General features: G+C 39.6%; 1 protein-coding gene across 18 annotated transcripts in view; it reads right to left on the reverse strand.

The window, feature by feature from the left end:
• LOC109683367 (ERC protein 2) overlaps positions 1-24,278 on the reverse strand; it is a 998,591-nt gene that overhangs the window by 875,702 nt on the left and 98,611 nt on the right. The gene's annotated exons all lie outside the window — the stretch shown is intronic.

Genomic DNA, 24,278 nt, shown 5'->3' on the forward strand with positions numbered 1-24,278 from the left:
CTCCTCTCTCTCTCTCTCCCTCTCTTCCCCCTCTCTCTCTCCTGACTAGATTGGACACTTCACAAAGGAAGGGACTATGTTCTGCCAATCATGGTGCCCTCAACGCCTGCAAAAAAGCACTTAATTATGAAATGACAGAATTTTAATTTTTTGATAATTTGACTTAAAAAGAACTGAAAGTGTCTACCTTCCAGTAAGTGCACCAGAAATGTTCACTGAATAGATAAAAAGCAAGCATTAGGCCACAAAACAGAGTTGTCTAAGTTAAATCATTATTCCTAATTATAAAGTTAGGGTATGTTTAATCATAGATTTCCTTCCTTCATAAAGTCATTCGTCCTTGTTAGCTTCACAAATTCTGTTGTTTGCATCAGAAGCCATGATCTAATACCAGGCTAAAGAATTCAATAACAAAGAAAGGATTGCTTACTTCAGTAATCCTCTCTGTTGAAATTTGACATTCTTTCCCTCTGGAAATCCACTGCATGATCCTGGTTCCTCACCCAGGTACACCTGTTACAAGGACTTATCAGAGTAAATAGGCAGAGAGAAGCAGGTGGGTATTTCAAATATCACATTAAACAAAATACCCTTTTACATTTGTAAAATAAATAGGACTTCATTGCTCATATCTCCAGGATAAAGTGACAAGAAAGAAAACAAACGTGAAAAAGGGCCCAAGGCCTTTTTCTAAAAGCCTAGGTAAGACTACCTACCAGAGCCTTTTAGCCCTGGAGCACAATCAGGCCTCCAGTGTCCTGGCAAACATCTTCCCACTCCCCCTGCTCCTTCTTCTCCACCCTCCCAGATTAGCACACAGAGGGAGCCTGACAACAACATGCCTTCATGTGGTATGCTGAGCATGAAGCTCACAATTCATGCAACCAATGCCCTAATGTCTGTCTCCACTAAATGCCTGCACCATCACTCAGGAGGAAGAGCCAGAAGCAGCTCTCTATCCCGACCCAGCACCAAAACTTGAAGTAAAACAAACCATCTTTTAATGAAAGGTGGACCCTGACACTAATATGCAATGCACTTAGTATAAAATGGATTTAAGGTATCCCCTCTAATGGGCTACTGCTTTTATTACTGTTAGCAAGCAACCCCATCATACCATTAAGCTCAAGGAAATTAGGGCAGAGCTCAAGTGGTAGAGCACTTGCCTAGCAAGCTTGAGGCCCTGAGTTCAATGCCTAGTGCTGCCAATTTAACAAAGAAAAAAAAAAAGTAAGAAATTGGTTCGAAAATTTCTACCAGTGGAGTGTCAGTTGATTCCACTGTCCCTTGGTAATGGTGGGTCATTGATTCAACAATGGTAGTAGGATCAACCATGTGCCAAAGGCCATTATACTGTACCTTCTTCTCAGCCATTAGGTCTCTCAGGGACAGGAACATGTTTCTCCAATTCTAAGGACAATACCTGTTATACAAGAAGCAAATCCTTGCTGGGTGTGTTGAAAAGTAAACACACTAGTTGCGCTTTGTATGTTCATTCTCCTCAAGGCCACTCAGAGAATCAAGCCATACCATAAGAATCTGGTATTCATTCCCTGAAAACTATGAGGACTGTATACAGGCTGGCCTTTAAAATGTTTTATTCAACCATTTATTCAATAGCTTTTATTGGACATCTACTCTATGCCAGCTGCTGAACACAGCACTACTAAAAGGGAAGCATCAACATTAAAGTCTACTTGGGAGAGCAAGCATTTGGTTTTTTTTTAATGAATTCATTAATATATTATTTTAATTAACAATTGCAATGCATTAAAGAAGTACAATGTCTTGATATATCCATTTAATATAAAGTGAATAAATCAAGATAATTAACATATCAAATCATGACTTTTTTTACTGTGGTGCATTTAAAGTTTCCTCTCTTAGTTACTTTGATTATGCATTTTTTAGTGACTATAAAATAGTGTGCAAAAGATCTCAAAACTTCCTCCTAGCACTGTATGCTTTCACCAATAATTTCCCATTCTCTACCTCCCATCTCCCCTAACCCAGCTTCTGCTAACCCTCATTCTACTCTCTCCTTCTATGCATTAAACTTTTTTAGATTCCACATGTAAGTGAGCTCATACGTTATTTGTCTTTCTGTGCCTGGCTTATTTCATTTAGCATAATGTCCTCTAGGTTCAACCATGTTATCCCAAATGACAGAAGCTCATTCTTTTTAAAGGCTAAATAGTACTCCATTGTGTACATATACCACATTTTCTTTATCCATTCATCTGCTGACAGATACTTAGTTTGATTCCATATCTTGGCTATTTAAACAATGCTACAATGGATATAGGCACGCAAATATCACAGGAAGGGCAAGGATTTGGCCAAACGTTATCCAGGAAAGTTGCAGGGGCAATGAAAGTATAACACAGGTACTATTGTCATTCTATTTGTGCCCAGGAACAACTGAGAAGGAAAATGGTTGGTTTATGAAGACAGTAATTTGTACGGTGAAAAAATAAGCAACATTGGGGTACTCCACAGGATGGGCAAGGATGTCAAGTTCAAATCAATGAGATATTTATATAATGAGGAAGACCATGGGGGGAGGGAATGAAAGAAGACAATGATAACATTTTTTTAATGTCCAGAAATTAGTAGCAGGGCTCAGCTAGATGGCTCTGCAGTGACTCTGCATGGGAGTTCTTCAAAGGGCACCTGAGCAGTACTGGCTTAGAAAACCTGCTCAACAATTAGGCAAGAATAAGGAATAAAAGGAATACAAATAGGTAAAGAAACTGTCAAAATATCCCTATTTGCAGACAACATGATCCTATACCTTAAAGACCCAAAAAACTCTACTCAGAAGCTTCTAGACATCATCAATAGCTATAGCAAGGTAGCAGGATATAAAATCAACATAGAAAAATCATTAGCATTTCTATACACTAACAATGAGCAAATGGAAAAAGAATGTATGAAAACAATTCCATTTACAATAGCCTCAAAAAAAAAATCAAATACCTAGGTGTAAACCTAACAAAAGATGTGAAAGACCTCTACAAGGAAAACTATACACTTCTGAAGAAAGAGATTGAGGAAGACTATAGAAAGTGGAGAGATCTCCCATGCTCATGGATTGTTAGAATCAACATAGCAAAAATGTCGATACTCCTAAAAGTAATCTACATGTTTAATGCAATTCCCATCAAAATTCCAATGACATTCATTAAAGAGATTGAAAAATCTACTGTTAAATTTATATGGAAACACAAGAGGCCACGAATAGCCAAGGCAATACTCAGTCAAAAGAACAATGCAGGAGGTATCACAATACCTGACTTCAAACCATATTACAAAGCAATAACAATAAAAACAGCATGGTACTGGCACAAAAACAGACATGAAGACCAGTGGAACAGAATAGAGGATCCAGATATGAAGCCACACAACTATAAGCAACTTATCTTTGACAAAGGAGCTAAAAATATACGATGGAAAAATAGCAGCCTCTTCAACAAAAACTGCTGGGAAAACTGGTTAGCAGTCTGCAAAAAACTGAAACTAGATCCATGTATATCACCCTATACCAAGATTAACTCAAAATGGATCAAGGATCTTAATAGCAGACCACAAACTCTTAAGTTGATACAAGAAAGAGTAGGAAATACTCTGGAGTTAGTAGGTATAGGTAAGAACTTTCTCAATGAAACCCCAGCAGCACAGCAACTAAGAGATAGCATAGATAAATGGGACCTCATAAAACTAAAAAGCTTCTGTTCATCAAAAGAAACGGTCTCTATACTGAAGAGAACACCCACAGAGTGGGAGAAAATACTTGCCAACTATACATCAGACAAAGGACTGATAACCAGAATATACAGGGAACTTAAAAAACTAAATTCTCCCAAAACTAATGAACCAATAAAGAAATGGGCATGTGAACTAAACAGAACTTTCTCAAAAGAAGAAATTCAAATGGCCAGAAAACACATGAAAAAATGCTCACCATCTCTAGCAATAAAGGAAATGCAAATTAAAACCACGCTAAGATTCCACCTCACCCCTGTTAGAATAGCCATCATCAGCAACACCACCAACAACAGGTGTTGGCGAGGATGCGGGGAAAAAGGAACCCTCTTACACTGTTGGTGGGAATGTAGACTAGTACAACCACTCTGGAAAAAAATTTGGAGGCTGCTTAAAAAGCTGGACATCGATCTACCATTTGATCCAGCAATACCACTCTTGGGGATATACCCAAAAGACTTACTCCAGAGGCACCTGCACACCCATGTTTATTGCGGCACTATTCACAATAGCCAAGTTATAGAAACAGCCAAGATGCCCCAGCACTGACGAATGGATTAAGAAAATGTGGTATCTATACACAATGGAATTTTATGCAGCCATGAAGAAGAACGAAATGTTATCATTCGCTGGTAAATGGATGGAATTGGAGAACATCATTCTAAGTAAGTTTAGCCTGGCCCAAAAGACCAAAAATCGTATGTTCTCCCTCATATGTGGACATTAGATCAAGGGCAAACACAACAAGGGGACTGGACTAAGAGCACATGATAAAAGCGAGAGTACACAAGGGAGGGGTGAGGATAGGTAAGACACCTAAAAAACTAGCTAGCATTTGTTGCCCTTAACGCAGAGAAACTAAAGCAGATACCTTAAAGCAACTGAGGCCAATAGGAAAAGGGGAACAGGTACTAGAGAAAAGGTTAGATCAAAAAGAATTAACCTAGAAGGTAACACCCACGCACAGGAAATCAATGTGAGTCAATGCCCTGTATAGCTATCCTTATCTCAACCAGCAAAAACCCTTGTTCCTTCCTATTATTGCTTATACTCTCTCTACAACAAAATTAGAAATAAGGGCAAAATAGTTTCTGCTGAGTATTGAGGGGGGGGAGAGGGAGGGGGCGGAGTGGGTGGTAAGGGAGGGGGTGGGGCAGGGGGGAGAAATGAACCAAGCCTTGTATGCACATATGAATAATAAAAGAAAAATGAAAAAATAAATAAATAAAAATTTCATATTAAACATCTTAAAAAAAAAGAAAACCTGCTCTACACACATAAGACCATCCTTGCGAACATAAGATAGTTGAGCAACCACAGGCATGTGATTTGTGAGCGTGCATCCATCATAGAATGTTGAAGGTTTATTAGATACAAGGCCCTGAGCAGCCTGAATCATTTCACAACCCTGTCGGCTAAGGCAAGCCAAGGAGACAAAGTAAAAGAGCACAGCTTTGAAAGTCTCATAGTTTTTATTTTGGAGACCCACTCTTGACTTTTGGGAGGCCAAAACCACCCAAACAGACCTTGTCCTAGAAAATGAATCACTGGGTTATAGTATGAATAATTTTAAGGCTTTGATACATCTTGTCCATTTCTTTTTGGCTTCTTATAGTACTAAAAACCTCTAAGGAGCAGAATTCAGTGCAACACTTTGAATAAAAAGAGCTGCCCTTTCTGAATTTGCCAACATATTTTAGAGAATAAAATGACTAAAATCTGTTCTCCATGACTATGTCATTGTTTCTTAAACTTCTACTTGCCAAGTGGAACATTTTTTTTAAAGGATGTTAGCCAATTTAATGTGATTATTAGCCCTCTCAATTTTTAACATCATGATAATATAAAATAACAATTAGTTTTCACTATTAATTAAAGAATATTTTAGTCACCTAAGCCTTCTCTTGAGTTTTGTTTTTTTTGTTATTGTTGTTAGTACTGGGGATTGAAGTTCTTTTAATTCTTAAAATACACTCCATCTTCCCCTCAAAATGAATAAAAACTCTGGTCTTAATAACTGTTGTTATTAAACTTAAATTGTCATTGTCATATTTTTATATAAAGACATTCCTTATTTTGAAAGTAACAGTAAACCATTCATCCAACCATTACAATTACCTATGTACTACAGTTTCTGTTAATTACCTGGGCAAAGGAGAAACAAAATTCAGAAACTGCCCTTAAGAAGATGACAATCTAATAAGAGATCCATGCATGCAAGCAATATATTTAATATGTTCACGTATGTGAAGAGGCTTGTGCAAAGAATAAAGAGAACATTGAGAAAGGCAAAGGAACAGCTAGTGTATCCAGGAAAATTTTCAAGGGCTTCACATAACAAAAAAAGCTAGAAGAAAGTATTTTGAGTGTTTTCAACACAGAAATGATAAGTGTTTGAAGAAACAAATATGCTAATGCTGATTTGAACATTATATACACATATATTACATACATATATACATATACATTGCATACATATGTATATGCATATAATCATAGGGGAGGAAGCTCTTCAGCTAAAATTTGAAGACATAAAAGAGAGATTGGCAGGCAGACAGAAGGAAAGGTCCTTCTAAGCAGAGGATACAATAGGTTATTCCATATCGACAGCACACAAAGGGTGTGCTGGGGAGATTGGACAGATCATTGGCTTCTTCACCATCCTAGGATTTCTGATTCTCTCGGGAAAGGCACAGGACTCAAGATTTGTGAACTGGAGCTGTGGCACATTAGAGCACTTGCCTAGCAAGTGCAAAGTCCTGAGTTCAATCCCCAGGATTAATTTTTGCACTTCTTCCTCCAAAAAAAGATTTATAAGAAATGATAAGACATGATAAATTTAGGTATCTCATCACAGATGGAGTAGCCTGGGGTAATATTGTAAAAAAGAGTGAGTAGTTAAAAAACAACAGTCCAGAGAGATAATATACCTTAGACAAGTCAACTACAGTAGGAATCAAGACAGAGGTACAATATAAGTGGTGTTAAGCTCATAAAAATGAAAGAATCTGATAACTGATGGGATATTGGGAACAAGAGAAGATAGAAAAGAGAAAAGATGAATTCCAGGTTCCTGGCAAGTAAATTGATAGTAGTACCATCCTACTAAGGCTTTGTTCCTAAGCCTAAGGAACAAAGGGGTAGCAAACATGGAGCAGAAGATAATTAATTCTATTTAGACACTATATTGGTCAAGCTAGACTAGAAAAAACTACTGTAACAGATAATCCCCAAATCACAGTGATTCAAACAACACAAACTAAGTTCTCACTCATGCTACATGTGTACAGTACTTCTTTCTCTGGGGCACAAGGTATAGAAACAAAGCAAGAGAAGGGAATGCTGAAGAGTCACACGTTGACAATTAAATATCCTGACCCAGAAGTCACAGTTATCACTTCCAACCACAGTTCACTAGCCAGAAATAAACATGATGGTGCCTAACTTTAGGCAGACAGGGATATGCAATTCAAGTTGCCCCTAAATAACCCAAAAGTAAAGGGCTAGAAATCAGGGGTAAGAAGTAACATTCATCAAAGACCTATCAAGTCTTAAGAAACCTGTAGGACAAAAAAAGCATGCCACTTGGAAGACTTTGTGTATGGCTCAGGAAATGTATCGTGGTGGGAGGCAGACACTAAAGAGCCACAAGGACAAATGTGGAGATTCTAGTCTTTAGTGTATCTGTGTGAAAAACATATCTCAGAGGTTAGCTGATTTGCCCAAAGTCATAGAGCAGCATATTTAGTGTGGGACCAGGTCTCCTAGAGTCTGATTCTGAACCCACCATTTTTTCTGTTCCTTACACATGCTTCTGATAGAAGGGACAGAATCTGTCCAAACAGCTATTATCTGTTCAAGGAAACTACCATTATCTTAGTCTTATTAGCAAGTCCCCAAAACTCCTCATGTTTTCCTACCCTCTTAGAAAATCAAGGTAAATTTCCGTGGCACTGAGAAGAAAGTCAAAGACATGTCTTTATTTATTTTTTCAAATAAAGATTTATCCTATGTATTTGACTTTTATACTTGTAAAGAGTTACTTTTCAAAATTGTGTATCATAGTTCTAAATCAGACGTAAAGAAAAACTGAAAAGTGGGGTGTGGTGGTACACAGGGAGGCTGAGGTAGAAAGATCATGAGTTGAGGCCCAGCCTGGTTTATATAGTGAGACCCTAGTTCTAAAGAAAGGAAAAGGAAAGGAAGAGAAGAGGAAGGGAAGGGAGGGGAGGGACAGGACAGGAAGGGAAGGGAGAAAGGGAAAAAGGGTGAAAAGAAAGACTTTCCTGGTAAATGAATGGTTGTGACTACATTTAGATGACATGATCTTAGACCTAAAAGACCCAGAAAATTCCACCAAAAAAAACTCCTAGACATCATAAACACCTTCAGCAAAGCAGCAGGATATAAAATCAATTTATAAAAATCAGTACTCTTTCTATATACCAACAATGAACAGACTGACAAAGAATATAGGAAAACAATTCCATTTACAATAGCCTCAAAAAAAAAAAAACAAACAAAAAACCCTGAGGAATAAACTTAACAAAGGATGTAAAAGACCTCTACAATGAAAACTATAAACCACTAAATAAAGAGATCAAAGAGGACTACAGAAGATGGAAAGATCCCCCATGTTCATGGATTGGCAGAATCAATATTGTGAAAATGGCTATCTTATCAAAAGCAATCTACATATTCAATGCAATCCCCATAAAATTTTATTTACAAAAACAAGCTGCCAGCCAGGCCATCACTGACCTTTGGGCTGTAGTTTGCCAACACACACAGTGAAGGATAAAAATCAATTCAAAGCACACTCCCTTGGGGTATATTATAGAGATCACTAATTAAATCCCAAGTTGGAAAGTGGTGTACAAGATAGAAATCTGGAGACCACAAGAACAACAAAACTCTACCTGAATTACATGTGTAAACACAGATGTTTGTGTTGAGTTTGTAAAGCCCTCCACAGTTCAGTCTGTAAGTACCATAGTGGTCAAAGGAAAACACATAGCATGTAATTAAGGTATTGTCTCCCAAACCCAAACTATCCCTTTCCCTACCACCTTGGTCACACTGGGGCTAGTGCTCTGTGGGAATCTGGGCTTTGTCGGAAGCTCCCTGTTAGGCTCTCCCCTGATGTGATGCTGAAGAAAGCTGTGAGGCTGGAGAAGGGTGGTATGTCCTATTCCTTCCTGTCTGATCCCTATTGGCTTCCCACTCCTGTCACGTGACCCAGCCAGATCTACTTCTTTCCTGTGACAACTGCTAAATCTAGTTTTAAGACTTTATGGAACTAGCATCATGGTTCACTCTCTGAGTGACCAGTCCTTGCCAGCCTCTCCTCAGGTTCACATCCCAGTGCATGTTCCTTCCCTATGCTCAGAGTTTCCACCTCTCAAAGGTCTGGGTATCAGGACCTCAGCTTCCCTCCTCAGAGCTCAGCACCCTGACACCACCATTATTCTTGGTTATTCTATTATCTTGGAAATATGAGTTCAGCTCACATGAATTTGCTTGACCCTTCCTAGGAGCTTATAAACTTTAATAATCCTAATATCAGGAATAGTTGCTATGTCCATGATACCTTGGTATTCTCTCATCTTCTCAGTTCTTCAATTTCTGGCTAATAAGTTTTAATATCAAATACTCTGTTGAAATAATTGCTGTAGTGTTTGTCTCCTGACTCAACCCTAACTGATATGTGCTCCAGCAATTTCCAAATAAGTTAACCCCACATCTGTCTTCTTGTACAATGTGGGGTGGGCACATAATTCTCAACTTGACTTAAACCTCATCTGCTATTCTCAAATACTGCAGCTGTGCCTAGGCCTGACTTCTCATGAGCACCATTCCCAATTCTTTCTCCCCTTAGTGTCTCTTCTGGTCCCTCTGTTTTCCTTAGCTTCCTCCAAATTCTCCATCACAAAAGCCCAAGAACCAGTCTGTCAAAAAAGATGAGCTCTCATGAGAGCTTGGGCTCCTTCCCTCTGATCAGAGGTTACTAACTGAAATGCCCACCAAGAAAACACAGGAGAGAACCCAGTCAGGCATAATGACTTTGGGATTCCAGTGATATCATGTTTAGATTGCAGTATAACAACTACGTTCTGCCTCAGAATCAGAAAGAAATAGTAAGAGGTGGGGCCTGGGGTTCTACAGAGTGTGTGTCTTGTATGCCAGTTTGCTATCATAGTCCCCTAGACCCAAAGTGCACCCAATATAGAGTATTTTCTGGGTGAAGATTTCATAATTAAAACTATTTATTAATAGTTACCTACATAGCTCTCAGCAACAACAGAAACCCCAAAATAAGTAGGATTCTTTTCCCTACCACTTTTCTAAGTTACCACCAAAATGTCAGAAAGGCAGGCCAAAAAAAAAAAACAAAAAACAGATTGGATAATACATGATACTACCTGATTTAAACCTTCAGAAAATCTGGGATTCAACTTTTTAAAAATTAACTGAAGAAAATAGCTCTCTAAAGCAGAGTTTTTAAGGTTATTTTAGAAGAAGGTGGTAGTGATACATTATTTTTAAGTAATATTTACAGAACAGTTTGTTCTGGAGTTCTAAATGACACAAATAGAGTAGGCCTGGTGTCTACATAACAAAATGGTGACAATGAAATTAGGGCTTGATCTGGTGGTAAATTACCCTCTGCTCATCTCATAACACCTAAGGCTTGGAAATAGAGAACTCATCACTTAAGTACGTCCACCATTTGGGTGTGCATAAGAGCATACACCCACTTACCCTGCTCCCCCATACCTTGCACAATTAACCAGTCCACAAAAGAAAGACAACAGGCTCTGTAATTACCAGATGTAAACTAAAAAACTGTACTTTTTAAAAGCTCAGCTAACTGCATTTGCCTGCCACACTATCAGCCTCAGAACAAGCTCCAAAGCAATACAATGCCTGCTACCTAGAATGTTGTCTAACAATCATAAACAACATGCAGTCCACTTGCTTGGGGATAAAGCCATGCTAGTAATGCTGGAGTTGGTGTGGAGGTATAATTTCTTATTCCAACATGTTCTTGTTGTTAATACTACAGGAGAAAATGAAAAATTTTTCTATAGTCAAATTTTTTGCTTTATTACAACAACACCTTATTATCAACTACAGTAAGAACGAGACTGTCTAAAATCTACAACCTCATTCTCCAACTCAAAAAAGGCCTCTGTAAAGTTTATATGTTTGACACAAAAGCCATGTCCCAAGGGCTCCATGGAGACATACTGTACCTTCATTCTGTTGACTCTTAACTTGACACAAAATTCTAACCAGACTGGTTCATTTTAAAGTTCACAGACCAGATTTCAGTATGAAGGCAAATCAGAGGCACTTGAAAAAGGATATATTCAGGTGGGCTAAGCAAAACTGGTTGGACCTAAGATGGCCACCAAAGTGACCATCAGACAACCCCTAAACTTCATTATAATCCATCTGCATGCTGAATGTCACAATGAATTCAGCATATCACACATGCTGAATGTGGCACTGGAGGCAGTGCCACAACAGTTGACAATTGCCATAGCAAGGACTGGAAAGAATCATAAAAGGAACAAAATTAGGCAGAGCCAGGATTCCACCTATTCCCAGAAAAGACATAAATATTTCTCCCCTTTATTAGCTGATCTCTCCCCCTCATTTCTTTCACTCTGTATCTATAACCTCCTGATCCTCAACAGTTGAGAAGATGTGCATCTCTCACTTCTCCTGTTCTTGGCCAAGAACAAAAGTCTCCTTCACTTCTCAGTTGGTGCCCAGTCTTGTTATTGGGTCCACAGCTCTAAGGGAAAAATGACCCAGATTGGGGGCAAGAACTGGTAACATGCCTGTTGCTTAAAGTAGGCCTTAAAGGGACAGTGCTTATTTGTTGAAAGGTCAGAAGGGACTGGAGTTCAGTAAAAAGGGAAGGACAGAAACAGACTCTAAAACTGGGCACCAGTGGCTCACATCTGTATTCCTAGCTACTTGGGAGGCTGAGATTGGGAGGACTGCAGTTTGAGGACAATTTGGGCAAATAGTTCTGAAAACCCCATCTCCAAAATAACCAGACCAAAAAAATGGACTGGAGATGTGGCTCAAATGGTAGAGCGCCTGTTTTGCGAGTGCCTGCTTTGCAAGCACAAAGCCCTGAGTTCAAACACCAGTCCCCTCCAAAAAAAAGAAAAAAGAAACACACTCTACACTCAGGTAAGTAGGAAAGGAACCAACTGGAATATCCCAAAGTGGCAAAAATACCATGATTCTCACAGCAATTAGAAAAACAGCTGGTATTTATCATAGACTTAGGCATACACACTTGGTGCAAAATTCTTTATCTGCTTTGTTTTATTTAACCCCCTCAGCAACCCTGTGAGGTAAGTATTATGTCAACTTTACAGGTGAGGCTGTAGAGGCTGAAAGAGTTCAAGTCCAAAGTCACCTGGCTAGGAAGGGGCATAGCCAGAATTGAATTCCAGGACCACCCAGATCCAAAGCTTCTCCTAGAGAGGAGAGGAGAGAGAAGAGAGAAACGATGACTATTTAAAAATACAGGATAGCCAGCATAACCTGGCTCGCTGCCCTCTGAATCCATCATTGCTGTATGAGGGCAGGGACCACATATCTCTAGCACAGCATCTAGCATATGATCTATGTTCTCTATGTAACCAAGTGCATTATATTTTCCTTCAAACAAGCATTTAAAATAGCTAGTGTTATCCCCATGTTAAGAACTGAATGTTTATATCTCCCCAAAACTCATATGTTGGAGCTCTAGTGTGAGGGTAATAGAGGCAGTACCTTTGAGAATCAGTTAGGATTAGAAGAGATCATGAGGGTGGGGCTCCCCTGTCAGGATTAGTCACTCTATAATCACCAAATGTAAACTAAAAAAAAAAAAAAAAAAACCAGACATATTCATTCTCTCATTCTCTCTCTCTCCCTGTCTCCCTCCCTCTCCTTCTCTCCCTCCCTTCCCCTCTCCCTCTTGGTCTCCCTCAATCTCTACCTATCTTTCTATCTATCTATCTATCTATCTATCTATCTATCTATTTATCTATGTATCTATCTACCTATCTTTCTTTCTTCTTCCTTCCTTCCTTCATTCCTCTCTCTCTCTTTCCCCCTCCCTCCCTCCCTTCCCCCCCTCCCCCCCCTTTCTCTCTGCCACGTGAGAACAGTAAGAAGGCAATCCTCTGCAAGCCAGGAAAAGGGCCCTCATCAGAAAACAAATCTGCTGGCACCTCAATCTCAGGCTTCCCAGCCTCAGACCTGTGAGAAATACTGTCTATTATGTAAGTCACCAAGTCCATGATATTTTGTTATAGCAGCCTGAGCAGACTAGCCTATCCCAATTCAACAGATGAAAAGCAGTTCTTCAAAACATTCATTCTAAATGAGAAGGAAAAAAGCTTTTCTGTGGAAGATAAAACCAGAGGTTATTTTGACAAGTCAAATGACTGTCCTTGTCAAAACTATTAACAAGGGCCGGGTGTAGTGGTACATGCCTTAATCCTAGCTACACAAAAGGCACAGGTAGGAGGATCCCAGTCTAAGGTCAGTCCAGTGAAAAGCACAAGACCCTATCTTAAAAATAACTAAAGGTAAAAAGGGCTGGGGGGCATGGCTCGAGTGGTAGAGCATCTGCCTAGCAAGTGTGAGGCCCTGCGGTCAAACCCCAGAACCACCCAAACAGAAAAAAAGAATGCTGGGAAAAAAAATGATAAAGCAGCACCAGAGGACGTAGAATAATAATTTACACTACTCCTTTTTCTTTAATATTTGAGATAACATAGCTTGCAGTAAGATCAGAAAAAGAGAAAAGCTCTCTCTCTCTACAACAAAATTACATTTATAGACAGTACCCCTGAAAAGTTCGCCCATGACAATGAGACAGAGCAGGGCCTCATTGAAAAGAAAGAAGGGATGGGAGGGGCTGCAGGGAGCAGTCTTTTTTTCAGAAAGACATTGAAAAAAAAGAAAAAAAAATTAAAAGCCAAGCAACCCAGAAAGCTAGGCAGCTCATTAGGTGTTCTCTTCCAAATTCTGCAGAATCACACTTGAAGTGACAGATGTGAAGAGGAAGTAAGTTCACACCCAGAATGGCAGAACTATTCTGAGGAGGTCTGTTAGAGGAGGTGGCAGGTGCCTGCAGAACTAGCGCACAGATGTAGCTCTGGCATATGTACCCATTCATTCATTCACGTGTGCATGCATGCATACCTACGTGCATGTATGCAACAAGCATTTACCAAATCCCTACAATGGTTTGTCAACAGAAGCTGGAGATATTGTGGGGAATCAAATTTAGTTCCTGCCCTGAGAAGCTCACAATCTGCTGGGAGATAACAGATAAGCACTAAGTCAGTTACACTTACTCATAATGGGGCATATCTCAAGGACTCTGGGAATTCAGCTGGGGATAGTGGGAGGAACTGAGGAAGCCTTCTGAAAGGAGACCCATGAGTCTTGAAATAGAGAATCATGAAGGAAAGAAATACATGCATGGCTGGAAAGGGAAAGGGATTTGCATGTCACGATGAACACTTTGTATTTTATTCTCAAGGAATGGAAAGCCATTCAAGTCTCATTATCAGAAGAATTACATGTTGGCATTAAAAAATAAAAAATAAATAAAAATTGGGAGACAATGTATGTAGATAGTAGATTGGAAAGAAGTGTAGATTGGAGGCAAGGAGGTAGGTTAAGAGACAATTGCAATTACCCAGACTAGAAATATTAAACCTACACTAAAGTAGGTATAGGAAGAATGAAAAGGAGGGAACTAAGCCAAGAGATACTCAGGGGAGAGAATCAGTAGGGATTGGGGACCAATTTGGATAATGGTTATGAAAAAGAAGTAAGGATTGCCTCAAAGTATGTAGTTGGTGTGGTAGGGTCAGGATGTTGGAAACATTCCTTGAGAAATGCACATAGGACAGGATTAGGGGAGGGCGACAAGTTCACACTTAGACATGTTGGAAGTCTGTCTGATGAGAGCGCCTAGGTATCTGTATCTCCATAGCACATTCACTGTATTAGTTATCTATTGTTATAAAAGAATATAGCACAAATTTAGCAGTTAAATTAACACTCATTTATTATCTCACAGTTTCTGTGCTTGGGAGCAGGTATGATTTAGCTGGTTCTCCTACAATGTTGTTATCAGAATGTCAGTAAGGCAGAGTTCTCATCTGAAGCTGGACTGGGGAAGGCTTCATTTCCTCACACAGTTGCTGGCAATACTCAGTTCATTGCAAACTGCCACACTGAAGGCCTCAGTCTCTTGCATGCTTTTAATGAAGGCTGCTCTAAGCTCCTGGCCACCCAACCCTCTTCATAGGCAGCTAGCAACATGACAGCTTTCTTCTTCAAAGCTAGCAAAAAAGAGTCTCCTTGCAAGTCAGGTGTTCCAATCTTATGTAACATAGTCATGAGCATATCATCACCTTGGCCATATTCTATTTACTAGAAGCAAGTCATAGACTCTGTCCTTATCTGAGGGCAAGGGAACACAAAAAGGCTCAAATCCAGGAGGTAGGGATAATGGAGGCCATCTTAGAGTCTATCTACCACTCTCATTTTTATTTAGTCTCCAAAAGTTAGAAGCCCTTGGATCTGCTTCTTCCCTCCTAGGGCCCGATGGCCTAAGCAACTAGATACTGAATGTCATGTAAATATAAATTGACAGATAGCATCTAATAATAAAATACATCACATATGTGTAGGAACAAGACACACTGAAAAATGGTAAACAATACAGGATGGGGGAAAGGGCAAGGAATTGCAATGGAGGGGGTTACACTGACTTAAGCACAATGCATGTACAAACAAAGCTTCCACTGACCAACAAACAGACACCTAAACAATGAAGAACAAGAATTAAAAACAGGTCACGCTAAGGGAGAATGAAAGAAGGTGAATATGGGTGATGTACTTTCTATAGACGAATGAATAAAGAATGTTTAGACCTGTTGAACTCACCATAAGAAAAGGACTAAGGTAGAAAGGAGAAAAAAAATGAAACAATTCAGGGTCCTATATATATATATATATATATATATATATATATATATGCATGGAAATGTCATAATGAAACTCTCTGTATAGATAGTCAAATAGTTAATAAGTGGCAGGTATCAGCCAGTCTCACTCTCAAGCTGGTGCTCAAAGCTAGATCAAGGATTTAGAATTTTCAGGTTTTCTGAATGAGAAAATAGCCAAAATCTACTTTGAATCTAGGAACAGTTTCAAACATATTTGGAGCTTTTTCATCATGCTAGTATTGTCAAACACTTACAAAAAGCAGTGCATGCATGTGCAAACCTTATTCTTTCCAAGGACATTGAGGATTGACAAGCATTTGCAGAGCCTCACAGCTCTCCCCATATGCTCCTCAGCTGGGCACCAGTGGCCCCTACCACATTCTTTTGGTAAATGGATTATAGTCTATAACAGCAGTTCTCAACCAGGGGAAATTCTGCCCCCTTGGGGACACAACAATGCCTAAAGACATTTTTGGTTGTCATGAGTTGGAGATAGTGTGCTGTGGGAATCTAACGGAAGACTCCAGGATGCTGCTGAACATCTTTCAGTGCACAGAACAGTCCCCAGCAAGGGACCATCCATCTGACCCAAAGTGTCAACAGTGTCAAGCTTGAGAAACCCTGATGTAGATCACCATAAATTCTCTACTTATTTCATATGAATTTGTCCAACTCTCCAAGATAAACCTACATGCTACCAGAGCACGGACCATATGATATTTTTGTCACCCCATCTTTCCCAATCTATGGGAATCCCAAAGTTCCAAACACTGGGAATGCCTAAGAGATACTTCTTGAATTAAAATTTATTTCTAAATCATAGTAGGCCTACCTTCTCCAGAGCTATTTATTCAATGGTTAGCACCTTTCTTCTACCTTAAGAGCTTTTTTTAACTTACTGAAGGCAATTTTTCTTCTGGAGTTAATACGGCCCTACCCAGCAGCCTCTGGCACCTGAATATTTGAGTTAAGAAATAAATCTCTCATTTAGAAAAACTGAATAAAAGAAACAACAGGTAAAATTGGGACAAACAGAGAAATGCAGAAGTATCGTCAAATGCTAAGGACTGGAAAGTGTTCTTTTGTTAACTACTCACTTTTAAATGTATGAAAGGGAAGGACATGCAAATAAATAAGGATTCCAAACTAATCCTTTTTAAAATCATAAACCATTGTGAAGAAAAAGAACAGTGTTCAGATGTATTTGATGGTCAGATGTATTTTCTGAATGATAAATAAAGCTCTGTCATTTGCTAGCATGAGGACAATTTGTATGTATATTAAGAGAACCCATGTTATAATTCTAGGAAGGAGAAGGAGCTATTATTTCATTTTTCAACATACAGAAACTTAAGTCCATACTCCAGATAATGTGTCAAATTAGTCCACCATTCCAATAAATTTTGCACCAAGTAGGGAAATGTCATGTTGTGTATTTCCATGCCTCTGTCACCCAATCTTAGAGTATAGTCTGGCTTCTCTTTCCCTCTCAGAAAAACAAAAAACAAGTCCACTGAATCTCAAAATAACTTAAAACCTTTGGGGTCCCACTCACACAGCTGAGAAGGCTCCAAAATTATTCTGTCTGCTCCAGCATGGTACTTTCCACAGGGAGCTGATGAATCACACTGGACAGAACCACATGGTCTCTGAAATTCCTCAGTAGCCTCTTGATTACACCCAATTAGTGAGACCATACACGAAAACCCAGTGAGTCAGACAGCCTCAGAATCCAACCAAGGCCATTAGCTCCTGCTGTTTCCTACCTTTCAAAGAATCAAATCCAAGTTAATGTGAAAGACAATGGCTGCTTTGAACAATCAATCACAGATTATTTATAATGGAGGCAGGACAGATATGAAGCAGTGCGGAAACCCAAAAATCCACCATCAGTCACATTTAGAATCCACGAAGGTTGTTTTTGAAACAACAGCTCTAACTTCACAATATAATTTCCGTAGGCTAATATGAACATTTCCCCCTAACTCCCTGACCATTTGCCAAACGCATCAGGAAACAGGGAACAGAAATATAGGTATATACCAGGGTCTGGGTTAAAGTTCATTTGAGCATTAGCCTGGTTCTACAGGGGTTAGTGAGTTCAGTCTGAGCCCCTGGCTAAGACTTAGTTTGGAGTCTGGGTTGGTATGTAGTTAGCATCTATCTAAACCTTTCATTCTCATCCATACCTAACTCCTCAGTCCAGATCTCAACACCTAAAGTGGTCCAAATCAAGCTCCACCTCCTTCAACCCTAACCAACTGCAGCCAACATGGTCCCATAGAATTCTCTGATACCAGGCATCAGGGCAGATATTCATTGAGCTCTTCCAATGTTCCAAGCACCATGCCCAACATTTTGTATCACTGACCCGATTTAATTTTTCTATGCTGGGTAAATATCATTACTTCCATTTTATTGATGAGAAAACTAAAACTCAGAAATGAAAAGTAACCTACCCTGAACACACAGCTAGTCAACAGTAGACAAATCCACTTTGATAGTAGAGTTTGGGCACTAAATCAGGGGTCAGCAAACTCTTGTAAGTAAGCAGACAGTAAATATATTTTTTGCAGGCCTCACAGTCTCTGTTGCAACCTCTCAAACTGTAGTATTTTGTCATCACGGTGCAGAAGCAGCCATAACTGCATTTAAAAATGAAAAAAAAAAATCCATGTCTCTGTGTATAACATTCCTTCATAAAAAGACAACGGACTCACAGGCCATGGAAGTGCTCTCCCACTCAGTGCACACAATCCTAGATCCAACCACAGTTACAGACAGGCTCTGTCTGTTTCCCTAAGATCTCATCCAATGTATCACCTCCATAGCCTGAATATGCCCAGGCTGACTGAAGCTGCAACCAGCACATCTTCAGGATGAGCTCCCAGAACGGAGTCCCAAACTCCTGGCAGCTCTGCTACCAGACTGTGTCCACAGGAAGGGCCACTGAAGCCTCTGGCCTGCCGATGCAGGTCTCATAGACTGACAGCACACCCAGAGAGTGCTGTCTCCCATGGCTTTAAACAGACAAAAAACTTATTTCAGTCAAGTAAAGATCAAGGGTCATTTGTGAAGGCCTGGTTTCACATTCCATTGTTAAACTTTTATGCACCATTACATTCAGTGGTAATTGATTTGCGAGATCAATTATATCATATCCCATAATGTAATAAAGATTACAAGCATCAAGGAAATCAGTTCCCAGAGTCCCTTCCCTGCTCCAAGTGTGTCTGCTTCTATTTTGAGGCACCAACTTGCCATATCAAATCATACCATCCACGTAATGTTTCCTACTTTATAAGACTACTGTCCTAATTTTGCAAATAAGTGGACAAAGATAAGTTCCATGCAGAGAAAAGGAGAAACTGGATCCTATTAACAACAAAATAAACTCCCTGTAGGTTGTTTCATTGTCCAAGGGAAAAAACATGACTTTTGGAGCCAGAAATCAGATTACCATTCGAGTGAACTTGAACTTTACAAATCCTCAAGTTACTCATGTACAGCATGACAACAAAAATGCCTATGGAACAGGTTCCTGATTAAATGTAACAGTACCACTAAAGCAACTGGACAAAATACTAGTTCTCCTCCTCTCTTTCCTCTGATATATTTTATTTTTAAACCACATGAAATAGAATAAATATTCGAGTGTCTGTTCTTTTACTTTTCATACACCTGCTTTTAAATTTCTAAGTAGTTACTAGCAAAAGATAAATGAGAACTGTCACACAATTATACTGGAATTATCTATAGTAGTGGTCTTCCTAGATGTGTTTTTTTCATGTCTACAGTCAAGTGTATACAACTGTTATCAAAACAAAAGCATATCTCAAACTATCTAGCACACTCAGTGTGGTTGACATAATATAACAATCACTGAAATGACCACATATATCTTGGTTTCCAAAGGCAAATACATTCAAAAATGTGCAACAGATGCCCACTCAGGCTGGCAATTTAGGCCTTAGGTTTAGAGTCAGACTCTTTGGCTCACGTCTCAACACCGCTTAGTAAATGTGAATGTGGGTAAATCCCTGGTCTCTCCAAGCCTTGGTATTCTCATCAATCCTATGAGATGATCCTGCTTACTCTTGAACTTCTTGTAAAGGATGACATGAGACGATCCATGTAAGACATTTTATTTGCTTAATATTTAAGTTTTTATTTTGCAGTGCTGTGAATTGAACCCAGGAACTTGCACATGTTAGGCAAGCACTCTACCACTGAACTACACCGCTGGCCATGTGAAACATTTAATGTGCTATGTGATTCCTTGTAAGGAATCAATACCTATAGGTTATTACTAGTGTTATTATTAGTGTTGGCTTGTTGCCCTTGAGGAGATCCTTAAAAAAATACAGTTCTGAAAGAGAAGCTGAATGGGAATGCCAAGCAATAAAAGTACTGGGAACAGTGGATGATCTAAGGACACTTTGACAAGGGCTAACTCAGTTGGTAGAAATTTACTTCAAAATGTGTGCATGAATTTGCAAAAGTATGCACATGTGCAAACTCTGCCATATTTGCTAAAAACTCCACCACATCATCATTATGCCTCGTGCACCAAGTCAGACTGAGAAGTCTATCACAGAACAACTGTCAGGTTAAAATTGGATCTCTGTTATCCAATGAAAGCAGCTTCTCAATTTCCTATTTCCTCTCTCCACTTCTTGTCACCCTCCCACAATGAACCTGCCAACCCATGCCAAGAATATACAGCTCAGAAATGAGATGAGGAAAAAACTAAAAATGAAAGAAAAAAAGACCTAGGAGAACAGAATTTCAGAGGAAGTAATCAAAGAGAAGCATCATTTAACCATTCATACAATAAGCACTGTGAGCTGCTACTCTGCATCAAATGCTCCATTAACTGTCCAATATTGTCATTGTTAATCTTCACAACCAACATGTAAAATATATATTCTTACTTTGTCCAAGTACAAGTAACAGGTAAGTCCAAATGGGTTTGGATCCTGAACCCACCCTCTTAGATAACAACTCTTCCTAGTAGTCCTTGCCACTTCCCTAGGCTCTGTGACAGGTGCGGAGCCCCATGTGTTTAAGAAAAACAAAAACAAAAAAACCCTGAGGCTGATTCTCTCAAGGAGCATATAGTTTAATGGGAAGAAAAGACAGAAGTAATCATGATACAGTGTAAAATCATGTTTTCCAGGGCCAAAACTAAAGTGTTATCGGAGTACCAAGCAGGAAGGGACTCAACCCATAGAGGTAGTGAGAGAAAGCATCACTGATGAAGCAACTTAAGAGCTGAGTACTGAAGGAAGAAAAAAGGGTCTGTTTGCCAGAAAAGAGAGGAGTAGGTATCCAGGCTCAGGGTAATCATGCAAATAAAGGCACAGAGATAGGAAAGATTCTACCATGTTGGCAGTTATAAGATGGAGGTATAGGTCTGAGTTGTGAGAGAAAAGGAATTGCTAAAGAGAGGGCTTAGGGGCTGGTCATGAAAAGTCTTGTCAAGCTGTGGAGTGTGGAGAGGATTCTGTTGAAAGAGAAAGAGACTATGGAGGCAGCTGCTATCCCAGGACAGAGTAGAGAAGATGAAGAATAGGGACAATGGAGTACACTGAAGGCATATTCATGGGGTAGAGAAGTCCAAGCAGACAAGGACATATAAAGCTGATGTAAGGCATGTGGGAGAAAAGATGATGAGTGCTGAAGAGTTCCAACAAGGCAAAAACAGCTCACAAGAGAAACAGCAGCCTAGGGTCATCAATATTTAGGACACTGAATTTTAAACAGTTATGTTACCTGAAACAGTAAGAAAAAAAGGAAAGAAAGCTTCAAAAGTGAAAGTCATGATGACTAGCACAAGATCTCAACAGAATGAACCAAAAATATAGATGGTGTTAAGAGTCAATATTCTGTTTTTTGTTGTTGGTGGTGGTTTTTTTTAATTTTTATTTTATTCATATGTGGATGCAACGTTTCGGTCATTTCTCCTCCCTTCCCCTCCCTTACCCACCCCCCCTGCTCCCTCCGTTACTCCCAGCAGAAACTATTTTGCCCTTATCTCTAATTTTGTTGAAGAGAGAGTATAAGCAATAATAGGAAGGACCAAGGGTTTTTGCTAGTTGCAATAAGGATAGCTATACAGGGCATTAACTCACACTGATTTCCTGTGCATGTGTGTGTTACCTTCTAGGTTAATTCTTCTTGAACTAACCTTTTCTCTAGTTCCTGGTCCCCTTCTTCTATTGGCCTCACTCACTTTAAAGTATCTGCTTTAGTTTCTCTGCGTTGAGGGCAACAAATGCTATCTACTTTTTTGGGTGTCTTACCTATCCTCATACCTTCCTTGTGTGCTCTCGCTTTATCACATGATCAAAGTCCAATCCCCTTGCTATGTTTGCCCTTGATCTAATGTCCGCATATGAGGGAGAACATACGATTTTTGGTCTTTTGGGCCAGGCTAACCTCACTCAGAATGATGTTCTCCAATTCCATCCATTTACCTGCAAATGATAACATTTCGTTCTTCTTCATGGCTGCATAAAATTCCATTGTGTATAAATACCACATTTTCTTAATCCATTAGTCAATGGTGGGGCATCTTGGCTGTTTCCATAACTTGGCTATTGTGAATAGTGCTGCAATAAACATGGGTGTGCAGGTGCCTCTGGAGTAACCTGTGTCACAGTCTTTTGGGTATATCCCCAAGAGTGGTATTGCTGGATCAAATGGTAGATCAATGTTTAGATTTTTAAGTAGCCTCCAAATTTTTTTCCAGAGTGGTTGCACTAGTTTACATTCCCACCAGCAGTGTAAGAGGGTTCCTTTTTCCACAAATCCTCGCCAACACCTGTTGTTAGTGGTGTTGCCTAATGATGGCTATTCTAACAGGGGTGAGGTGGAATCTTAGTGTGGTTTTAATTTGCATTTCCTTTATTGCTAGAGATGGTGAGCATTTTTTCATGTTTTATTTTTGACCATATGAATATCTTCTTTTGAGAAAGTTCTGTTTAGTTCACTAGCCCATTTCTTTATTGGTTCATTAATTTTAGGAGAATTTAGTTTTTTAAGTTCCCTATATATTCTGGTTATCAGTCCTTTGTCTGATGTGTAGCTGGCAAATATTTTCTCCTACTCTGTGGGTGGTCAGTATTCTGTTTTAAGAGGAATTTAGCTAGGAGGAATAAGAAAGTAAGAGCAACCAAAGAAGAAAAACACAGTGTGGTTGAGAGCTGAAGCCATTGGACCATGGAATACACTGATGGACATCAAAGGATAAAGGCATTGTTGCCAAGAGCAGACAATGGTAGCCAAGCTGACCCTTGTAGTAGAAATGGTGTCCATCACTGAAGGCATGGGGGTCATGCCCACAGAGCAGGTTTCCTGCATTTTCCCCTAAGAGATGTATCATAAATCAAAAATGAAAGGCATGGAGGCCAGGTACAAGCCAGGGAATAACAAGATCTGCAATAACAGCACAACTTCCTTATTATCCTCAACATTGCTCCTGTGAGTCATGACTCATACTCTGCAATCACTGATTCTCCCCAAAACTCTGTTTCTAATACACATACCACTTGTACAGACAGGAAGGTGATATCTTCTCACTAATGCAGGGAAAGCTTTAAAGTCCAGCCAATCTTCTGTAGAGGATTCAGGAAAATTCCCCATAAGACAAGATCAAGACTAAACACTTTATTTCTTGCTGAAGGGAAGAAAGGACAAGAGTTGACCAAGGCCAGAGGGAGTAAGGACAGGAAAAGGGTAGGATGGGAAGAAAGGAGAGAGGAAGGGAGGCCCAAAGACCAAAGTACCAGGAAATCAAGGAGAATATTAAGTGTTAGAGTTTCAAGATTTCTCAGAGACTATCTTGTCCAACTTTCTGTTTTACAGATTTGGGAAACAAACCTAAAAAAGGATGATATCCCCATTCTCACACAGTACATTTTAGCAAAGAAAGTGGGGATGGTGAAACCTAGGCTCCTCCCACTTTCTATTTCAAAATGCTACTTTCCCCAGGGTCCAGCAACCAATTGCTCAGATAAACTAGACTCTTCCTGCAAATTCCTCTTGGGAAATAAAAGAGAAGTGAGAGATACCTGCCACACTCTGGCTTTGGAATACTCTGAATTACTGATTTTGGTGGTGGATGGATGGCCTCTTTCAGCTCCACTCTTAGAGCCTGCTCCTGTTTTGTGAGTGTCTATGGTGTGCCTACATTGTTGTTTTATGAAAATGCAGAATGATTACATACAAACCTATTCAGAAGAAACAATTAACTGTTTGCATCTGCAAGGAGGTGATGGTGGGCTCTTCTCAGCAGGTGCCATCCTCCTCCCATGCTTGTCTCTGTGGAGCACAGGGGCCTTGTTCTGGGAGCTCTGCATAACATCCAGAAGGTTCCTCCCTTCTTGCAATGAAGCCTTTCTTGGGTTTTTGAGCCTGACCTTTCTAGACATCTCAAAAATCTACCCAGCAATTTGCAGACCC

This window comes from Castor canadensis, chromosome 10 (assembly GCF_047511655.1).
Source record: "Castor canadensis chromosome 10, mCasCan1.hap1v2, whole genome shotgun sequence".
NCBI classification, from domain to species: Eukaryota; Metazoa; Chordata; class Mammalia; order Rodentia; family Castoridae; genus Castor; species Castor canadensis.